Here is a 17,481-nt window from a genome sequence, read left to right as displayed (position 1 = left end):
GGCCGCTGCTCAGGCACATCTCTGTCAAGTAAAGGAGATTCAACTGAGGCAGCACAAGGGAACTCTCATCTGGGGACAACAACTGCAGGGAGAACACATATTTTCAGATAAAAATCTTGGTCATGCTCTGGTTTCTCTTCAGAACGAACAAATCTTTCGCCTTTTATTAAAGATTTCCGTGGAGAGGAGCAAAACCGAGTTTTATCTCAATTTTTGCATGCCCCATCTTTTTGGGGTTTCTTTTATCGGTTTAAAGATAGAATGAGTGTGCTTTAATGTAAGCTCATTTGCATAGAAATGACAGTAAATGTTTGTTTCTTTTCAAACAGAACTTTCTTGACCATGCTACTTGCTTGAAAGATCTGGGAGCACATGGAATACAGTACAAACCATGCTTATAGCAAGGAGAAGCCAGGTGAGAAATCTGCTTACTTTCAAGTTGGGCGCTCACTTTGATCTGAATGAGGACTGCTGACACAGCATTTAGGCGACAGGTGGAATCTTGGTCATGCTCTGGTTTCTCTTCAGAACGAACAAATCTTTCGCCTTTTATTAAAGATTTCTGTGGAGAGGAGCAAAACTGAGTTTTATCTCAATTTTTGCATGCCCCATATTATTGGGGTTTCTTTTATCAGTTTCTTGTTAGCTTTAATGTAAGTTTATTTGCATAACAATGACTATAAATGTCTGTTTCTTTTCAAGCAGAACTTTCTTGACCATTCTAATTGCTTGAAAGATCTGGGAGCACATGGAAAAGAGTACAAACCATGCTTATAGCAAGGGGAAGCCTGGTGAGAAATCTGCTTTCTTTCTTTCAAATTGGGTGCTCACTTTGCGCTGAATGAGGACTGCTGGCATGGCACTCAGGCGACAGGTGGAATCTTAGTCATACTCTGGTTTCTCTTCAAAACGAACAGATCTTTCGCCTTTTACTAAAGATTTCCGTGGAGAGGAGCAAAACTGAGTTTTATCTCAATTTTTGCATGCTCCGTCTTATTGGGGTTTCTTTTATCGGTTTAAAGATAGAACGAGTGTGCTTTAATGTAAGCTCATTTGCATAGAAATGACAGTAAATGTTTGTTTCTTTTCAAACAGAACTTTCTTGACTATACTAAATGCTTGAAAGATCTGGGAGCACATGGAAAAGAGTACAAACCATGTTTATAGCAAGGGGAAGCCTGGTGAGAAATCTGCTTTCTTTCTTTCAAATTGGGTGCTCACTTTGAGCTGAATGAGGACTGCTGGCATGGCACTCAGGCGACAGGTGGAATCTTGGTCATGTTCTGGTTTCTCTTCAGAACGAACAAATCTTTCGCCTTTTACTAAAGATTTCCGTGGAGAGGAGCAAAACTGAGTTTTATCTCAATTTTTGCATGCCCCATCTTATTGGGATTTTATTTTATCGGTTTAAAGATAGAACGAGTGTGCTTTAATGTAAGCTCATTTGCATAGAAATGACAGTAAATGTTTGTTTCTTTTCAAACAGAACTTTCTTGACCACACTAATTGCTTGAAAGATCTGGGAGCACATGGAAAAGAGTACAAACCATGTTTATAGCAAGGGGAAGCCTGGTGAGAAATCTGCTTTCTTTCTTTCAAATTGGGTGCTCACTTTGAGCTGAATGAGGATTGCTGGCATGGCACTCAGGCGACAGGTGGAATCTTGGTCATGCTCTGGTTTCTCTTCAAAACGAACAGATCTTTTGCCTTTTACTAAAGATTTCCGTGGAGAGGAGCAAAACTGAGTTTTATCTCAATTTTTGCATGCTCCGTCTTATTGGGGTTTCTTTTATCGGTTTAAAGATAGAACGAGTGTGCTTTAATGTAAGCTCATTTGCATAGAAATGACAGTAAATGTTTGTTTCTTTTCAAACAGAACTTTCTTGACTATACTAATTGCTTGAAAGATCTGGGAGCACATGGAAAAGAGTACAAACCATGTTTATAGCAAGGGGAAGCCTGGTGAGAAATCTGCTTTCTTTCTTTCAAATTGGGTGCTCACTTTGAGCTGAATGAGGACTGCTGGCATGGCACTCAGGCGACAGGTGGAATCTTGGTCATGTTCTGGTTTCTCTTCAGAACGAACAAATCTTTCGCCTTTTACTAAAGATTTCCGTGGAGAGGAGCAAAACTGAGTTTTATCTCAATTTTTGCATGCCCCATCTTATTGGGGTTTTATTTTATCGGTTTAAAGATAGAACGAGTGTGCTTTAATGTAAGCTCATTTGCATAGAAATGACAGTAAATGTTTGTTTCTTTTCAAACAGAACTTTCTTGACCACACTAATTGCTTGAAAGATCTGGGAGCACATGGAAAAGAGTACAAACCATGTTTATAGCAAGGGGAAGCCTGGTGAGAAATCTGCTTTCTTTCTTTCAAATTGGGTGCTCACTTTGAGCTGAATGAGGACTGCTGGCATGGCACTCAGGCGACAGGTGGAATCTTGGTCATGTTCTGGTTTCTCTTCAGAACGAACAAATCTTTCGCCTTTTACTAAAGATTTCCGTGGAGAGGAGCAAAACTGAGTTTTATCTCAATTTTTGCATGCCCCATCTTATTGGGATTTTATTTTATCGGTTTAAAGATAGAACGAGTGTGCTTTAATGTAAGCTCATTTGCATAGAAATGACAGTAAATGTTTGTTTCTTTTCAAACAGAACTTTCTTGACCACACTAATTGCTTGAAAGATCTGGGAGCACATGGAAAAGAGTACAAACCATGTTTATAGCAAGGGGAAGCCTGGTGAGAAATCTGCTTTCTTTCTTTCAAATTGGGTGCTCACTTTGAGCTGAATGAGGATTGCTGGCATGGCACTCAGGCGACAGGTGGAATCTTGGTCATGCTCTGGTTTCTCTTCAAAACGAACAGATCTTTCGCCTTTTACTAAAGATTTCCGTGGAGAGGAGCAAAACTGAGTTTTATCTCAATTTTTGCATGCTCCGTCTTATTGGGGTTTCTTTTATCGGTTTAAAGATAGAACGAGTGTGCTTTAATGTAAGCTCATTTGCATAGAAATGACAGTAAATGTTTGTTTCTTTTCAAACAGAACTTTCTTGACTATACTAATTGCTTGAAAGATCTGGGAGCACATGGAAAAGAGTACAAACCATGTTTATAGCAAGGGGAAGCCTGGTGAGAAATCTGCTTTCTTTCTTTCAAATTGGGTGCTCACTTTGAGCTGAATGAGGACTGCTGGCATGGCACTCAGGCGACAGGTGGAATCTTGGTCATGTTCTGGTTTCTCTTCAGAACGAACAAATCTTTCGCCTTTTACTAAAGATTTCCGTGGAGAGGAGCAAAACTGAGTTTTATCTCAATTTTTGCATGCCCCATCTTATTGGGGTTTTATTTTATCGGTTTAAAGATAGAACGAGTGTGCTTTAATGTAAGCTCATTTGCATAGAAATGACAGTAAATGTTTGTTTCTTTTCAAACAGAACTTTCTTGACCACACTAATTGCTTGAAAGATCTGGGAGCACATGGAAAAGAGTACAAACCATGTTTATAGCAAGGGGAAGCCTGGTGAGAAATCTGCTTTCTTTCATTCAAATTGGGTGCTCACTTTCAGCTGAATGAGAACTGCTGGCATGGCACTCAGGCGACAGGTGGAATCTTGGTCATGCTCTGGTTTCTCTTCAGAACTAACAAATATTTCGCCTTTTATTAAAGATTTCCGTGGAGAGGAGCAAAACTGAGTTTTATCTCAATTTTTGCATGCCCCATATTATTGGGGTTTCTTTTATCAGTTTAAAGACAGAACGAGTGTGCTTTCTTGTTAGCTTTAATGTAAGTTTATTTGCATAACAATGACAGTAAATGTTGTTTCTTTTTAAACAGAACTTTCTTGACAATGCTACTTGCTTAAAGGTCTGGGAGCACATGGAAAACAGTACAAACCATGCAGTATCACAAGAGCCTTTATTTGATCTTTCATGAAGATAGAGCAGAATTGAGGACACGTCAACAATTTCTGCCGAAGGTGGTTCATCTTTCCACATGGTGCCTTTGGCCACTGACACCTTCGTTGAGTCAAAGTCTCTGGCTGTGGTCAGAACTTTGAAAATGTATGTCACCAGAACGGTTCAGATTAGGAAAACAGAGGCTCTGTTTGTCCTGTATGCTCCCAACAGGATTTGGTGTCCTGCTTCCATGCAGACCATTATGCGCTGGATCTGTGGTAAGATTCAGCATGCTCGTTCCACGGCAGGATTGCCGTTACTGAAGTAGGTGAAGACCCATTCTACTAGAAAGGTGGGTTCATCCTTGGCAGCTGGTCGGGGAGTCTCGGCATTGCAACTTTGCCGAGCAGCTATTTAGTAAACACTTTTGCTAAGTTTTACAAGTTTGATACCTTGGCTGATGATAACCTTAAGTTGGGTCATTCGGTGCTGCAGAGTCGTACGCACTCTCCCACCCGTTCAAGAGCTTTGGTATAACCCCATGGTTCTTAATGTGACCCCAGCATCCTCTAGGTCGTATGAGAAAATAGGATTTTAATACCTACCGGTAAATCCTTTTCTCTTAGTCTGTAGAGGATGCTGGGCACCCGTCCCAGTCCATACTGTGTCTGCAGTTATTACTTGTGGTTATACACATGTTGTGTTATGGTTCTGGTCAGCTTTTTGCTGCAATTGTTCATGCCGTTGGCTTGTGTTCTGCTGAATGCCACGTTCTGCGGAATGTTTAAGGTGTGAGCTGGTAAGATGCTCACCTTAGTTTAACAATAAATCCTTTCCTCGAAATGTCCGTCTCCCTGGGCACAGTTCCTATAACTGGAGTCTGGAGGAGGGGCATAGAGGGAGGAGCCAGTTCACACCCTTTGAAAGTCTTAAAGTGCCCATGTCTCTTGCGGATCCCGTCTATACCCCATGGTTCTTAATGTGACCCCAGCATCCTCTACGGACTAAGAGAAAAGAATGCCCTTGCGCACTATCCTGACTTCTCCTCCCGTCTGCTTACTTTGTGCCTTCCAACGCACAATGCGAACTACAGGTGGTGCTGCAGGGCCCACACCCTTTTACTTGCCTTACAGAACAGCTCTGGAGCTGTTACAGTGCCCAGCTGCTGCAAGAAATCAGCTTGAATGCTTCAGGGGATGGGGCATGGCCAACATGAGCCCCACACCAAAGGAGGGTGGGGGTGTTTAATGTGAACTAGGGGTCATCCAAGCACTGCAAAAGGCCGCCATGCCCTGCATGCCCCTTTTCTCTTTTCATATGCAGATGAGGGTTCCAGTCAACTTTGGCCCACTGCTTGGATAACATCACCGTATGCAAATCCGTCTGCTGCAGACCTTCCCCCAGGAATGCTTGTACTAGTTGTTGCATATGGTGCTTCAGTATTAGGCAGCCTTCCGCCCTCCCATGTTCATCTGAAAAGATGTGGTCTCCCTGCAGTTGTTGTCCCCAGACGAGAGTTCCCTTGTGCTTCCTCAGTTGAATCTCCTTAACTTGACGGGGGAGGTGCTGCCCGAGCAGCCCTCCCCAGCCCTATCCCAACTCATATTTATTTTGCATATGAGATCTCTTGATCATGAAGATTGTTCTCACAGGGTGAGGTTCATCCATTATATTTTAAAATAGGAAGGTACGAATTACATATTTGAATTGCATCTATGTGCTGGATTCAAATGTCCCCCCCCCCTTCCTTTCTCAATTGTGCCCGTCAGCAGCTATTCTAAGGTTGCTGCCAATGGGTGTGACACATTAATTTCTTCTGTGGGGTACACTGGACTCCACAAGGATTCACATTGGGGTGTAGAGTAGGATCTTGATCTGAGGCACCAACCGGCTCAAAGCTTTTGACTGTTCCCAAGAAGCTCAGTGCATTCTCCTCTATAACCCCGCTTCCATGAACAGGGAGCTCAGTTTGTAGTTGGTGCCTTCAGTAGCAGGCCAATTAACAGGGGCCTGCCTCAGGCAGCCTATTCTTAGCTATTAATTTTGACAAGAAAAGAAGAACTTGTTTTATGAGAATCTACAAGGGCTGCAGCAGGCTAGGTCTAATAGACATCTTTACTGCAGCTTCATCACTCCCAGCGGCGCTGTATACTCCCGTGCCCTGGTTGCTGGGTCACTGCAGCGGAGGCTCCGGTTTCATCCTAAGGTCAGTCACACACACACCACCCTTCCGGATCACGAGGCCGCTGCTGAAGGGGAGCGAGGCCGTAGGGGGTGGGCCGTGTGCGCACTGCGGTGGACACTGATTACTGGGCAGCCGCTCCACTAGCCACCAGGTACAGTTAAGGAGCACAGGTCTGGGGTTTTTTCTCCTATATTAACCCAATTTTGTACTGCCCGCAGCGCATTGTGATAGGTAATAGGGCCTGATTCAGGTTGGATTGCAATCACAATAAGCGATCCAACTGCAAAAATTGCTAAGAGCATACGCATGTGCCTGCATTTTCTGCGGCACCCCGCAGAGAATGTGATCGCCTCTGCCTGTCAATCGGGGCGGGGAAGGGGGGGAGAGGTGGGTCAGCAACACTCCATTTCCAAGTCAGGGATGGAGCGGTGCGGGGGCAAGGCTTCAAAATGGGGTCTGCAACGGAGGAGACACAGGGGGCGTGGTCACAGCGACTGTATGACATCACATTCAGCCGCTGTGATCACAAAAATGGTGGCGGCTTCCTGCGCGCACATACAGTTTGCACCAGCAGGAGCCTACACCATTTTTTATGATCACGCTGAACTGCAGTGCGACTGCAATTACAGCATGGTCAAGAAGGGAGGCGTCATGCTGGGTGGCCATGCCCTGTCACTTTGCAGGAGCCAGCACCGCTCACACACTAGTCCCCGGGTGCAGCCCCCAACCCCCGGGACACCCGGAGCAACAAAATGTAGATTCAGGCCACCAGGCCACGCCCCTACCTATGAAACCATGCCTCCTTTTTACCATTGCACTGCTTATCTGCGCGCACTGCATTACAATCTCCCTCGCCACCTCTCTGGGTGTCACCAGTGACAGTGACACCTCTGCCATGCTTGTAGCAGCTGGTCCTAAGATCTACGCCTCAAACCCTGAGTGTTTGCCCTTGTGACTTGTTGATCATCATAGCGAAGCAGATGCTTACAGAAAACTGCAGGGGCTTAGATTGAAAATAAAAAAATTGATAGGGTATAAGGTAGAGAGGAGCGGGTTCGGTTCTCCGAGAACCGAATTCCCCACGAACTCCACGTGGTTTACACTGGTCCGAGGCAGGCTCGGTTGTTCCCGCCTGACTCGGAAAACCTGAACAAGGGAAAATGTCATCATCCCGCTGTCGGATTCTCGCGAGATTCGGATTCCATATAAAGAGCTGCGCGTTGCTGCCATTTTTACTCGTGCATTGAAGAGAGAGCGGAGAGGACGTGGCTATGTTCTCTCAGTGGAAATCTCAATATCAGTGCTCAGTATCAGTGGTTACTTATTGCTGCTCAGTAATACTAGTAGTGTGTCTCTCCTGCTCAGTGTCAGTTCTCAGTAGTATCCTCATCAGTGCTCAGTATCACTGTTCATTGTCTTGTGCTGCATTGTGTTGCTCAGCATAATACAGTACATTACTAATAGTCCAGTGCTGCATCTTGCTGCTCAGTGTCAGTTCTAGTATCCTCATCAGTGCTCACTATCACTGCTCATTGCATTGTGGTGTTCTGTATACTACAATAACATAGTAATATAGTAACATAGTTTTTGAGGTTGAATAGAGGCAAATTGCCCATCGTGTTCAACCTGTTTTAAGTTGTGATGATTCTACATACTTGCTGAATAATGTTTTATGACTAGTTAGCTACTATAACTCATGTTACCCCCGGATTAACCATGTTGATATTTTAAGTATTATAACCTTGGATAGCTTTTTCATTCAGAAATGTATCCATTCCTTTTTTAAATCCAATTACAGAGTCCGCCATTACCACCTTCCCTGGCAGGGAATTCCACATCCTGATTGCCCTAACAGTGAAGAAACCTTTCCTCCATTGCGTTCTGAACTTTCCTCCAGTCGCAGCGAGTGACCACGTGTTCTTTTAATAAATAATTCCTCTGATAACTCTTTGTTATGTATCTTTACATATTTGAAGATATTAATAATATCTCCTCTTAGGCACCTCTTTTCTAGTGTATAAATATTCAGCCTAGTAAGTCTTTCCTTATAGTCCAGTACTTTAAGGCCTTTAATCAATTTAGTCTTCAGGATCTCTGACACTTCCATGAGCAGCAGAGTAGTGCAATGGAAGCATGCTGGGCCCATAACCCAGAGGTCGATTGATCGAAACTATCCTCTGCTATGTGCATTTTTTTTTTTATAATTAAAGTAATCAAAAACTGGGATTGATATTTTGGCACTTTTATTTTTACTTAAAGTACAATAACTTTTATCATTTTAATTTGTTTTAATAGTATATTGACAGCATTGTTTTCTTTAAAAAATCCACTTAATTTTCTTTACCCTATTACTGAAATGGTAATTGACAAAAACAAACTACATTGTCACCAGAAGAGCAATGCAAAATGTACAAGTGATATATGAAAATCATCTTCCATCTTGAATTTCAATGATGCATTGGGACAACAATTTGTGAGAAACATCTTCACCCATAAAGAAAGATTTTCTTAATTCCTTACCTGTGTGCTGATTAGATATCACCTTGTTTTCACATTAAACAGACTTCCCCATGAGGAAGCAGCAAGGATGCAGTGACGTTTCCTGGTGTCAACCTGTATTATTTCAGTAGACATTGAAATGAGGATGCATCTTTGATGCCTTTCCAATGAAGCAAGTTTAATTCAGTAATAGGTGAAAAACCATTCCTACAAAGGTGTTAATCAGAGACTTGGCTTTGTGGACACTTTTCAGAGAGCAAATTTGTTAGCATAAACATAAAATCAGAAAATGAAGAGCTGTTTAATCACTCAATTGGACTTTTCTGCCAGCATAATTTTTTTTCTCTGCAACTCACTGCTAAATTGTGCTTCCTAGCTGTTTTTTTATAAAATCACTTAATCAAATCTAACTCTGATTACATCAGAGAAGGCCAGGTACCCTACACCATAAGGGGGGTTTTTGAAATTTTGACTTGTCTACTTAAAGATCACCAAAATCTGATTACAAGGTCAATTACATCCCTGGGTGGGATTGAACCACCAACCTTTTGGTTAATAGCCAAACATGCTAACCGATTGCGCCACAGAGACACCTTGCGAAAGTCAATACTGACAAAGGCTAATAAGCATTCATCTAGAACGTTTCCTAGAAAAACTTTAAAAAGTCAATAATCTGGAGAATTTTTGTAAGAAACACATTGGTACTTTCCCATGATGAGTGAGTGCTTCAGGATTTCTTGCATTTACATGGGCTATTAACCAAAAGGTTGGTGGTTCAATCCCACCCAGGGATGTAATTGACCTTGTCATCAGATTTTGGTGATCTTTAAGTAGACAAGTCAAAATTTCAAACCCCCTCTTATGGTGTAGGGTACCTGGCCTTCTCTGACGTAATCAGAGTTAGATTTAATTAAGTGATTTTATAAAAAACAGCTAGGAAGCACAATTTAGCAGTGGGTTGCAGAGAAAAAAATAACATTTTAAACCTACCGGTAATTTTTTTTCTCGTAGTCCGTAGAGGATGATGGGGACTCCGTAAGGACCATGGGGGATAGACGGGCTCCGCAGCAGACATGGGCACTTTAAGAAAGACTTTAGATCTGGGTGTGCACTGGCTCCTCCCTCTATGCCCCTCCTCCATACCTCAGTTAGAGAAACTGTGCCCAGAGGAGACGGACAGTACGAGGAAAGGATTTTTGTTAATCCAAGGTCAAGATTCATACCAGCCACACCAATCACACCGTATAACTTGTGATATACTACCCAGTTAACAGTATGAAAACAACATAGCATCAGTCCAAGACCGATGAAAACTAACATATAACCCTTATGTAAGCAATAACTATATACAAGTCTTGCAGAAGTAGACCGCACTTGGGACGGGCACCCAGCATCCTCTACGGACTACGAGAAAAAGATTTACCGGTAGGTTTAAAATCTTATTTTCTCTTACGTCCTAGAGGATGCTGGGGACTCCGTAAGGACCATGGGGATTATACCAAAGCTCCCAAACGGGCAGGAGAGTGCGGATGACTTTGCAGCACCGATTGAGCAAACAGGAGGTCCTCCTCAGCCAGGGTATCAAACTTATAGAACTTTGCAAAGGTGTTTGAACCAACTTTGACCCACTGCTTGGATGACATCACCATATGCAAATCCATCTGCGGCAGGCCTTCCCCCAGGAATGCTTGCACTAGTTGTTGCATTTGGTTTGTTGTTTGGGGGTGCTTCAGTATTAGGCAGCCTTCTGCCCTCCCATGTTCATCTGAAAATATGTGTTCTCCCTGCAGTTGTTGTCCCCAGATGAGAGTTCCCTTGTGCTGCCTCAGTTGAATCTCCTTTACTTGACAGAGATGTGCCTGAGCAGCGGCCCTCCCCAGCCCTATCCCAAATCATACTTATTTTGCATAGGAGATACCATGGTCATGAAGATTGTTCTCCCAGGGTTAGGTTAATTCATTGCATTCTGGGTATGCTGACCCCTGTGATTTCCCCAAATGTGGGAAACTCAACTGCATTATTTGTGGTAGTGGGGGACTGTGTTTGTGCTTTCCTCTGGTCAGCTCTGGTAAAAGTCAGATTTCTTTGTCTCAGATCTTCCTCTAGCCTTGTTCTTCTTTCGAGAGTTCCCTTGTGCTGCCTCAGTTGGATCTCCTTCACTTGACAGGGGGGTGCCCGAGCAGCGACCCTCCCCAGCTCTAGCCCAACTCCTACTTACCTGCCAGGTGAGATACTATGATCATGAAGATGCTTCTCCCAGGGCAAGGCTCACCCATTGCACTCTGGGTGTGCTGCCCCTGCGATTTCCCCAAATGTGGGAAACTTGACTGCATAATTTGTGTTTCCCCTGGTCGGCTCTCATATAATTCAGATCTCTTTGTCTCAGGTCTCTCTCCAGCCTAGTTTGCTGTCTGTTTCCACTTCTTTTTTCTTGAGCCCCTCCCTTCTATACCCTTGTGCACTATCCTGACTTCTCCCGTCTGCTTACTTTGTGCCTTCCAACGCACAATACAAACTACAGGTAGTGCTGCAGGGCCCACACCCTTTTACTTGCTTTACAGAGCAGCTCTGGAGCTGTTACAGTGCCCAGCTGCTGCAAGAAATCAGCTTGAATGCTTCAGGGGCTGGGGCATAGCCAACATGAGCCCCACACCGAAGGAGGGTGGAGGTGTTTAATGCGAACTAGGGGTCATCCAAGCGCCGCAAAAGGCCGCCATGCCCTGCACACCCCTTTATTCTTTTCATATGCAGACGAGGGTTGAAGCCAACTTTGACCCACTGCTTGGATGACATCACCATATTCAAATCCATCTGCTGCAGGCCTTCCCCCAGGAATGCTTGCACTAGTTGTTGCATTTGGTTTGTTGTTTGGGGGTGCTTCAGTATTAGGCAGCCTTCTGCCCTCCCATGTTCATCTGAAAATATGTGTTCTCCCTGCAGTTGTTGTCCCCAGATGAGAGTTCCCTTGTGCTGCCTCAGTTGAATCTCCTTTACTTGACAGAGATGTGCCTGAGCAGCGGCCCTCCCCAGCCCTATCCCAAATCATACTTATTTTGCATAGGAGATACCATGGTCATGAAGATTGTTCTCCCAGGGTTAGGTTCATTCATTGCATTCTGGGTATGCTGACCCCTGTGATTTCCCCAAATGTGGGAAACTCAACTGCATTATTTGTGGTAGTGGGGGACTGTGTTTGTGCTTTCCTCTGGTCAGCTCTGGTAAAAGTCAGATTTCTTTGTCTCAGATCTTCCTCTAGCCTTGTTCTTCTTTCGAGAGTTCCCTTGTGCTGCCTCAGTTGGATCTCCTTCACTTGACAGGGGGGTGCCCGAGCAGCGACCCTCCCCAGCTCTAGCCCAACTCCTACTTACCTGCCAGGTGAGATACTATGATCATGAAGATGCTTCTCCCAGGGCAAGGCTCACCCATTGCACTCTGGCTGTGCTGCCCCTGCGATTTCCCCAAATGTGGGAAACTTGACTGCATAATTTGTGTTTCCCCTGGTCGGCTCTCATATAATTCAGATCTCTTTGTCTCAGGTCTCTCTCCAGCCTAGTTTGCTGTCTGTTTCCACTTCTTTTTTCTTGAGCCCCTCCCTTCTATACCCTTGTGCACTATCCTGACTTCTCCCATCTGCTTACTTTGTGCCTTCCAACGCACAATGCAAACTACAGGTAGTGCTGCAGGGCCCACACCCTTTTACTTGCTTTACAGAGCAGCTCTGGAGCTGTTACAGTGCCCAGCTGCTGCAAGAAATCAGCTTGAATGCTTCAGGGGCTGGGGCATAGCCAACATGAGCCCCACACCGAAGGAGGGTGGAGGTGTTTAATGCGAACTAGGGGTCATCCAAGCGCCGCAAAAGGCCGCCATGCCCTGCACACCCCTTTTTTCTTTTCATATGCAGACGAGGGTTGAAGCCAACTTTGACCCACTGCTTGGATGACATCACCATATGCAAATCCATCTGCTGCAGGCCTTCCCCCAGGAATGCTTGCACTAGTAGTTGCATTTGGTTCGTTGTTTGGGGGTGCTTCAGTTTTAGGCAGCCTTCTGCCCTCCCATGTTCATCTGAAAATATGTGTTCTCCCTGCAGTTGTTGTCCCCAGATGAGAGTTCCCTTGTGCTGCCTCAGTTGAATCTCCTTTACTTGACAGAGATGTGCCTGAGCAGCGGCCCTCCCCAGCCCTATCCCAAATCATACTTATTTTGCATAGGAGATACCTTGGTCATGAAGATTGTTCTCCCAGGGTGAGGTTCATTCATTGCATTCTGGGTATGCTGACCCCTGTGATTTCCCCAAATGTGGGAAACTCGACTGCATTATTTGTGGTAGTGGGGGACTGTGTTTGTGCTTTCCTCTGGTCAGCTCTGGTAAAAGTCAGATTTCTTTGTCTCAGATCTTCCTCTAGCCTTGTTCTTCTTTCGAGAGTTCCCTTGTGCTGCCTCAGTTGGATCTCCTTCACTTGACAGGGGGTGCCCAAGCAGCAATCCTCCACAGCTCTAGCCCAACTCCTACTTACCTGCCAGGTGAGATACTATGATCTTCACTGTTAGAGCAATCAGGATGTGGAATTCCCTGCCAGGGAAGGTGGTAATGGCGGACTCTGTAATTGGATTTAAAAAAGGAATGGATACATTTCTGAATGAAAAAGCTATCCAAGGTTATAATACTTAAAATATCAACATGGTTAATCCGGGGGTAACATGAGTTGTAGTAGTTAACTAGTCATAAAACATTATTCAGCAAGTATGTAGAATCATCACAACTTAAAACAGGTTGAACACGATGGGCAATTTGCCTCTTTTCAACCTCAAAAACTATATTACTATATGTTACTATATTACTATGTTACTGTAGTATACAGAACACCACAATGTAATGAGCAGTGATAGTGAGCACTGATGAGGATACTAGAACTGACACTGAGCAGCAAGATGCAGCACTGGACTATTAGTAATGTACTGTAGTATGCTGAGCACCACAATGCAGCACAAGACAATGAGCAGTGATACTGAGCACTGATGAGGATACTACTGAGAACTGACACTGAGCAGGAGAGACACACTACTAGTATTACTGAGCAGCAATAAGTAACCACTGATACTGAGCACTGACATTGAGATTTCCACTGAGAGAACATAGCCACGTCCTCTCCGCTCCCTCTTCAATGCACGAGTAAAAATGGCGGCAACGCGCAGCTCTTTATATGAAATCCGAATCTCGCGAGAATCCGACAGCGGGATGATGACATTTTCCCTTGTTCAGGTTTTCCGAGTCAGGCGGGAACAACCGAGCCTGCCTCGGACCAGTGTAAACCACGTGGAGTTCGTGGGGAATTCGGTTCTCGGAGAACCGAACCCGCTCCTCTCTACCTTATACCCATATATTTTTTTATTTTCAATCTAAGCCCCTGCAGTTTTCTGTAAGCATCTGCTTCGCTATGATGATCAACAAGTCACAAGGGCAAACACTCAGGGCTTGAGGCGTAGATCTTAGGACCAGCTGCTACAAGCATGGCAGAGGTGTCACTATCACTGGTGACACCCAGAGAGGTGGCGAAGGAGATTGTAATGCAGTGCGCGCAGATAAGCAGCGCAATGGTAAAAAGGAGGCATGGTTTCATAGGTAGGGGCGTGGCCTGGTGGCCTGAATCTACATTTTGTTGCTCCGGGTGTCCCGGGGGTTGGGGGCTGCACCCTGGGACTAGTGTGTGAGCGGTGCTGGCTCCTGCACAGTGACAGGACATGGCCACCCAGCATGACGCCTCCCTTCTTGACCAATCTGTAATTGCAGTCGCACTGCAGTTCAGCGTGATCATAAAAAATGGTGTAGCCTCCTGCTGGTGCAGACTGTATGTGCGCGCAGGAAGCCGCCACCATTTTTGTGATCACAGCGGCTGAATGTGATGTCATACAGCCGCTGTGACCACGCCCCCTGTGTCTCCTCCGTTGCAGACCCCATTTTGAAGCCTTGCCCCCGCACCGCTCCATCCCTGACTTGGAAATGGAGTGTTGCTGACCCCCCTCTCCCCCCCTGCCCCGATTGACAGGCAGAGGCGATCGCATTCTCTGCGGGGTGCCGCAGAAAATGCAGGCACATGCGTATGCTCTTAGCAATTTTTGCAGTTGGATCGCTTACTGTGATTGCAATCCAACCTGAATCAGGCCCTATTACCTATCACAATGCGCTGCGGGCAGTACAAAATTGGTTTAATATGGGAGAAAAAACCCCAGACCTGTGCTCCTTAACTGTACCTGGTGGCTCGTGGAGCGGCTGCCCAGTAATCAGTGTCCACGCCAGTGCGCACACGGTCCACCCCCTACGGCCACGCTCCCCTTCATCAGCGGCCTCGTGATCCGGAAGGGCGGTGCGTGTGTGACTGACCTTAGGAAGAAACCGGAGCCTCCGCTGCAGTGACCCAGCAACCAGGGCACGGGAGTATACAGCGCCGCTGGGAGTGATGAAGCTGCAGTAAAGATGTCTATTAGACCTAGCCTGCTGCAGCCCTTGTAGATTCTCATAAAAAAAGTTCTTATTTTCTTGTCAAAATTAATAGCTAAGAATAGGCTGCCTGAGGCAGGCCCCTGTTAAGTGGCCTGCTACTGAAGGCACCAACTACAAACTGAGCTCCCTGTTCATGGAAGCGGGGTTATAGAGGAGAATGCACTGAGCATCTTGGGAACAGTCAAAAGCTTTGAGCCGGTTGGTGCCTCAGATCAAGATCCTACTCTACACCCCAATGTGAATCCTTGTGGAGTCCAGTGTACCCCACAGAAGAAATTAATGTGTCACACCCATTGGCAGCAACCTTAGAATAGCTGCTGATGGGCACAATTGAGAAAGGAAGGGGGGGGGACATTTGAATCCAGCACATAGATGCAATTCAAATATGTAATTTGAACCTTCCTATTTTAAAATATAATGGATGAACTTCACCCTGTGATAACAATCTTCATGATATAGAGATCTCATATGCAAAATAAGTAAGAGTTGGGATAGGGCTGGGGAGGGTGGCTGCTCAGGCAAGCCCCTCCCCCGTCAAGTTAAGGAGATTCAACTGAGGAAGCACAAGGGAACTCTCGTCTGGGGACAACAACTGCAGGGAGACCACATTTTTTCAGATGAACATGGGAGGGCGGAAGGCTGCCTAATACTGAAGCACCATCAAATATCAAACCATATGCAATAACTAGTACAAGCATTCCTGGGGGAAGGTCTGCAGGAGACGAATTTGCATACGGTGATGTCATCCAAGCAGTGGGCCAAAGTTGGCTGGAACCCTCATCTGCATATGAAAAGAGAAAAGGGTTATGCAGGGCATGGCGGCCTTTTGCGGCGCTTGGATGACCCCTAGTTCGCATTAAACACCTCCACCTTCCTTCGGTGTGGGGCTCATGTTGGCTATGCCCCAGCCCCTGAAGCATTCAAGCTGATTTCTTGCAGCAGCTGGGCACTGTAACAGCTCCAGAGCTGCTCTGTAAGGCAAATAAAAGGGTGTGGGCCCTGCAGCACTACCTGTAGTTCGCATTGTGCGTTGGAAGGCACAAAGTAAGCAGACGGGAGAAGTCAGGATAGTGCGCAAGGGCATAGAAGGGAGCGGCTCAAGAAAAGAGAAGTGGAAACAGACAGCAAACTAGGCTGGAGAGAGACCTGAGACAAAGAGATCTGAATTATACGAGAGCCGACCAGGGGAAACACAAATTATGCAGTCAAGTTTCCCATATTTGGGGAAATCGCAGGGGCAGCACACCCAGAGTGCAATGGTTGAGCCTTGCCCTGGGAGAAGCACCTTCAAGATCATAGTATCTCACCTGGCAGGTAAGTAGGAGTTGGACTAGAGCTGGGGAGGGTCGCTGCTCGGGCACCCCCCTGTCAAGTGAAGGAGATCCAACTGAGGCAGCACAATGGAACTCTCGAAAGAAGAACAAGGCTAGAGGAAGATCTGAGACAAAGAAATCTGACTTTTACCAGAGCTGACCAGCGGAAAACACAAACACAGTCCCCAACTACCACAAATAATGCAGGCGAGTTTCCCACATTTGGGTAAATCACAGGGGTCAGCATACCCAGAATGCAATGAATGAACCTCACCCTGGGTGAACAATTTTCATGACCATGGTGTCTCCTATGCAAAATAAGTATGATTTGGGATAGGGCTGGGGAGGGCCGCTGCTCAGGCACATCTCTGTCAAGTAAAGGAGATTCAACTGAGGCAGCACAAGGGAACTCTCATATGGGGACAACAACTGCAGGGAGAACACATATTTTCAGATGAACATGGGAGGGCAGAAGGCTGCCTAATACTGAAGCACCCCCAAACAACAAACCAAATGCAACAACTAGTGCAAGCATTCCTGGGGGAAGGCCTGCAGCAGATGGATTTGCATATGGTGATGTTATCCAAGCAGTGGGTCAAAGTTGGCTTCAACCCTCATCTGCATATGAAAAGAGAAAAGGGGCGTGCAGGGCATGGCGGCCTTTTGCGGTGCTTGGATGACCCCTAGATCGCATTAAACACCCCCACCCTCCTTTGGTGTGGGGCTCATGTTGGCCATGCCCCATCCCATGAAGCATTCAAGCTGATTTCTTGCAGCAGCTGGGCACTGTAACAGCTCCAGAGCTGCTCTGTAAGGCAAGTAAAAGGGTGTGGGCCCTGCAGCACTACCTGTAGTTTGCATTGTGCATTGGAAGGCACAAAGTAAGCAGACGGGAGGAGAAGTCAGGATAGTGCACAAGGGTATAGAAGGGAGGGGCTCAAGAAAAAAGAAGTGGAAACAGAGAGCAAACTAGGCTGGAGAGAGACCTGAGACAAAGAGATCTGAATTATACGAGAGCCGACCAGAGGAAACTCAAATTATGCAGTCAAGTGTCCCACATTTGGGGAAATCGTAGGAGCA

General features: G+C 45.7%; 16 non-coding genes and 2 pseudogenes across 16 annotated transcripts; 15 read left to right on the top strand and 3 right to left on the bottom strand.

Moving 5' to 3' along the window:
* The first annotated feature begins 122 nt into the window (after positions 1-122).
* Positions 123-238, top strand: LOC135044707 (U5 spliceosomal RNA). Its single transcript, XR_010237248.1, has one exon. It is a non-coding gene; the product is annotated as a U5 spliceosomal RNA (small nuclear RNA).
* Positions 239-508: 270 nt separating this feature from the next.
* Positions 509-624, top strand: LOC135044748 (U5 spliceosomal RNA). Its single transcript, XR_010237288.1, has one exon. It is a non-coding gene; the product is annotated as a U5 spliceosomal RNA (small nuclear RNA).
* A 264-nt stretch (positions 625-888) lies between these two features.
* Positions 889-1,004, top strand: LOC135044673 (U5 spliceosomal RNA). Its single transcript, XR_010237214.1, has one exon. It is a non-coding gene; the product is annotated as a U5 spliceosomal RNA (small nuclear RNA).
* A 274-nt stretch (positions 1,005-1,278) lies between these two features.
* On the top strand, positions 1,279-1,394 carry LOC135044686 (U5 spliceosomal RNA). Its single transcript, XR_010237227.1, has one exon. It is a non-coding gene; the product is annotated as a U5 spliceosomal RNA (small nuclear RNA).
* A 275-nt stretch (positions 1,395-1,669) lies between these two features.
* LOC135044721 (U5 spliceosomal RNA) lies at positions 1,670-1,785 on the top strand. The gene has a single exon (XR_010237262.1). It is a non-coding gene; the product is annotated as a U5 spliceosomal RNA (small nuclear RNA).
* Positions 1,786-2,059: 274 nt separating this feature from the next.
* LOC135044651 (U5 spliceosomal RNA) lies at positions 2,060-2,175 on the top strand. Its single transcript, XR_010237192.1, has one exon. It is a non-coding gene; the product is annotated as a U5 spliceosomal RNA (small nuclear RNA).
* Positions 2,176-2,450: 275 nt separating this feature from the next.
* LOC135044685 (U5 spliceosomal RNA) lies at positions 2,451-2,566 on the top strand. The gene has a single exon (XR_010237226.1). It is a non-coding gene; the product is annotated as a U5 spliceosomal RNA (small nuclear RNA).
* Positions 2,567-2,841: 275 nt separating this feature from the next.
* Positions 2,842-2,957, top strand: LOC135044717 (U5 spliceosomal RNA). The gene has a single exon (XR_010237258.1). It is a non-coding gene; the product is annotated as a U5 spliceosomal RNA (small nuclear RNA).
* Positions 2,958-3,231: 274 nt separating this feature from the next.
* Positions 3,232-3,347, top strand: LOC135044650 (U5 spliceosomal RNA). The gene has a single exon (XR_010237191.1). It is a non-coding gene; the product is annotated as a U5 spliceosomal RNA (small nuclear RNA).
* A 275-nt stretch (positions 3,348-3,622) lies between these two features.
* Positions 3,623-3,738, top strand: LOC135044780 (U5 spliceosomal RNA). The gene has a single exon (XR_010237319.1). It is a non-coding gene; the product is annotated as a U5 spliceosomal RNA (small nuclear RNA).
* A 5,365-nt stretch (positions 3,739-9,103) lies between these two features.
* TRNAN-AUU (transfer RNA asparagine (anticodon AUU)) lies at positions 9,104-9,177 on the bottom strand. Its single transcript has one exon. It is a non-coding gene; the product is annotated as a tRNA-Asn (tRNA).
* Positions 9,178-10,480: 1,303 nt separating this feature from the next.
* On the top strand, positions 10,481-10,644 carry LOC135044587 (U1 spliceosomal RNA). Its single transcript, XR_010237141.1, has one exon. It is a non-coding gene; the product is annotated as a U1 spliceosomal RNA (small nuclear RNA).
* Positions 10,645-10,796: 152 nt separating this feature from the next.
* Positions 10,797-10,938, top strand: LOC135045268 (U1 spliceosomal RNA; annotated as a pseudogene).
* A 692-nt stretch (positions 10,939-11,630) lies between these two features.
* Positions 11,631-11,794, top strand: LOC135044474 (U1 spliceosomal RNA). Its single transcript, XR_010237063.1, has one exon. It is a non-coding gene; the product is annotated as a U1 spliceosomal RNA (small nuclear RNA).
* Positions 11,795-11,946: 152 nt separating this feature from the next.
* LOC135044482 (U1 spliceosomal RNA) lies at positions 11,947-12,088 on the top strand (annotated as a pseudogene).
* A 692-nt stretch (positions 12,089-12,780) lies between these two features.
* LOC135044888 (U1 spliceosomal RNA) lies at positions 12,781-12,944 on the top strand. Its single transcript, XR_010237424.1, has one exon. It is a non-coding gene; the product is annotated as a U1 spliceosomal RNA (small nuclear RNA).
* A 3,303-nt stretch (positions 12,945-16,247) lies between these two features.
* Positions 16,248-16,410, bottom strand: LOC135044518 (U1 spliceosomal RNA). Its single transcript, XR_010237100.1, has one exon. It is a non-coding gene; the product is annotated as a U1 spliceosomal RNA (small nuclear RNA).
* Positions 16,411-16,562: 152 nt separating this feature from the next.
* Positions 16,563-16,726, bottom strand: LOC135045116 (U1 spliceosomal RNA). The gene has a single exon (XR_010237649.1). It is a non-coding gene; the product is annotated as a U1 spliceosomal RNA (small nuclear RNA).
* Between the last annotated feature and the right edge of the window lie 755 nt (positions 16,727-17,481).

Source organism: Pseudophryne corroboree, unplaced genomic scaffold, assembly GCF_028390025.1.
Source record: "Pseudophryne corroboree isolate aPseCor3 unplaced genomic scaffold, aPseCor3.hap2 scaffold_90, whole genome shotgun sequence".
Lineage (NCBI taxonomy): Eukaryota > Metazoa > Chordata > Amphibia > Anura > Myobatrachidae > Pseudophryne > Pseudophryne corroboree.
This window is presented reverse-complemented; position numbering and strand designations above follow the sequence as displayed.